The sequence below is a fragment of the Myotis davidii genome, unplaced genomic scaffold (assembly GCF_000327345.1).
Source record: "Myotis davidii unplaced genomic scaffold, ASM32734v1 scaffold37, whole genome shotgun sequence".
In the NCBI taxonomy this organism is placed as follows: domain Eukaryota; kingdom Metazoa; phylum Chordata; class Mammalia; order Chiroptera; family Vespertilionidae; genus Myotis; species Myotis davidii.
The window spans coordinates 4538912-4541993 of NW_006289395.1; the positions used below are offsets into that span (position 1 = coordinate 4538912).

Below are 3082 nucleotides of genomic sequence, written 5' to 3' on the forward strand. Positions count from 1 at the left end.
CCCTTTGGGGGTTGAACGACCCTTTCACAGGGGTCACCTAAGACCATCCTGCATATCAGATATTTACATTACGATTCATAACAGTAGCAAAATTACAGTTATGAAGTAGCAACGAAAATAATTTTATGGTTGGGGAGTCACAACATGAGGAACTGTTTTAAAGGGCCAGAAGGTTGAGAACCACTGCTCTAGGGTGATCAATTATCCTGTAAAGTGTTGTAATCAGAATTGACACTAGCTTTGTCTAATTAGTAAAAAGAATGGCTAGGAATAATTTTAGATTGATGACATTTTTGGTGTTTAAGCTATACAGTTAATGAGAAATAGCATGACATTTTACCAACCTTACATGAATAAGGTACAAGAAAGCAACCAACCCCGAAATCTTTGCAGATTGTGGAGCATTTAACGTCTAGGGCCTACCAGCTCCACCTCTACATTTCAGAATGGGTTCTGCTATCCCTTTTGCCAAAGAACCCTGGACAGCCGTCCTCTGGGAAGGGAGCTTGGGGTATAGTGGAGGGCCTGAGGCCGCCTCCCCGAAGCTGGAGCTGATGCCTGCTTGCTGGTGGACTTCTGGAATTTGGTCTAAGACTTGACTAGGAGGGTAGCCCGGCTCCAGGGAGTGGGAAGAACATCACACCCGTCTCCCACCACCTGACTTTATAACACTGATCTGACTTCACCTGGATGCCACAATCGCTTAGGTTGGGTTTCTTTTCCAATCTCTATTCCTTACCCTTGGTTTGCTATTTCACTTAACCAGTTGTTTTGTCCCTCAGCTTCCTTAAGCCTTGGGTTGAAACTTAGCCCATATAAGAAGCTTTCTTTTTGTGCTCCATAAAGTCTCATTCTGATGGAAGGAACCTATGTGAACATAGCCAGGCCGGCAGGACACAAAGTGCATTTTACAAAGCTGCTCCCTTCCCACTCAGGAAGGCTCCTGGAGTAGCCTCTTCTAGAAGTCCAGATTGGAAACACTGACTCTTTCAGGTTCTCATTTACATATCAATGCCGCCCTCCTCCCTGCCTAGTGGTTGACTGCTGAGGGCAACAGGAGTGTGGGGAGAGGGCAGCATGGAGATGAATATTTCAGGATATTCTCTTACAGAGCACATGGGCTCCTCAGAGCCGCGCAGCAGGTGTGGGGGGTCATCTGGTGTTTCCACATGTCTAAGCTGGGGATGCTCAGGTTCAGAGAAGCTGGATGCCCTCCCAGGTATAACAGGGCCCCAAATTAGCTGTGCTCTGATCTCCCCCATACAAAGTGCACTGTAGGGACTTCAGGGGACATGAACTTCTGCCTTCTGTCTACCTCAGCGAGGGAGTGAAACAGAGAAGGGTGCACTGGTGAACGGAAACCTTCCCCAGGAGCTACGATCTACTGAGACCCTCTCCCGGGAGAGCCACATAGGTGCTGGAAAACATGCACGTTACAAATATGGACAACTAACGCAGCAGTCGCCTGAAACAAGGCAGCTAGGCAAAGACTAGAACTTTCTTTCAAGTGAACCCTAGAGCTACTATTGTGGTGGTGCTGTAAGACCCCAGGAGCCGAGTTTTCCAAGCCTGCTATCTGAGGCCTGCCCACTCTTCGGATCCTGCCAGAGCTTCTCCATTCTGAGGCATCCCCTGAGCGTTCTCTCTGTTTCTTGGGCTGCTGTTCCAACTCCGCTGCCTTTGATCGCTGGTGAGCTGGGCACGTTGTTTTCCAAGTGTCTAGTATTTTTGATCTTCATCACAAATTCTCCCAGCGCTCTCAATACAATGTTTTAAAATAGCCTCCCGGATTCCTGGGAGTTATTAACTTACAGTGTGACGATTAATTTACTCCCGAACCCTCATGCCTATGTATTTTTTCAAAGTTCTATTTTCAAACATTAAATAACTATGCGATGAGCATCTTTCCTATAGTATCCTGTTCCACAGAGAGGCTGTACACAGGCCTGTCTCCTGGGCAAGTGGGGAAGGGAGTGGCCTGGGGTAAACAAGTTTAAAGTGAGAAAATAAGTTGGTTTTTACAAATTGTAGTAAAACAATACATAAAATAAAATTTTCCATTTAACCAGGTTAAGTGTATAGTTTAGAAGTCCATTGCATTCATCAGCTCAGGCTGCTAACACATTAGCGTAGACTGGGCGGCTTAAACAGAAATCTGTTTCTCACCTCTGGAGTCTGGCAAGTCCAAGGTCCGGGTCCCTGAAGGTAAATCTCATTCTGAAGGCTCTTCACCTGGCTTGTAGGCGGCCGCCTTCTTGCTGTGTGATCACAAGGCCTTTCTGTGGGTGTGATGGAGAGAGCAAGCTTTCTGGGGTTTCTTCTTGTAAGGCCAATAACCTCAATAATGAGGGCTCTACCCTCAGGACCTCATCTAACCCTAATACCTCCTGAAGGTCCCATATTAATAGGCCACCATTTGGGGCCAGAGCTGCAATGTATGAATTTGGAGGGGGGCACACACATTCAGTCCATAATAGTTAATTATCTGATGGGTATAAAGGACACATTAGAAATAGCTGGGACCAACAGAGACCTAACAACATTGATAAAATGATTAGAGCACTAGGCAGGGGCTGGCCTGGGGGGAAGACAATAGCCAGCTGGTTTGGGAAATAGCTGAGGAACCAGGCAGCCCCTGTTCACCCTGGTGACTCAGAGACACGGACAATGAAGAGCCCGGTGCACTGAGAGTCCCGCCAGGCCTCTGTGGTGACAATGACAAGGCCGCGTGCAAGCTGTCATTCATTTCATTGCCTGGATACTGGAAATAGACTCAAGGAAGGAAGAACCAGGAATCACTTTGTTTATGCTTGTAGGTTTGCATTCTTTTCTCGACAATAGCCAGCTGGTTTGGGAAATAGCTGAGGAACCAGGCAGCCCCTGTTCACCCTGGTGACTCAGAGACACGGACAATGAAGAGCCCGGTGCACTGAGAGTCCCGCCAGGCCTCTGTGGTGACAATGACAAGGCCGCGTGCAAGCTGTCATTCATTTCACTGCCTGGATACTGGAAATAAATAGACTCAAGGATGGAAGAACCAGGAATCACCTTGTTTATGCTTGTAGGTTTGCATTCTTTTCTC

General features: G+C 47.3%; 1 long non-coding RNA gene across 1 annotated transcript in view; it reads right to left on the minus strand.

Moving 5' to 3' along the window:
• Nucleotides 1-3082, minus strand: part of LOC107182786 — a 21833-nt gene that overhangs the window by 18183 nt on the left and 568 nt on the right. The window lies entirely within an intron of this gene.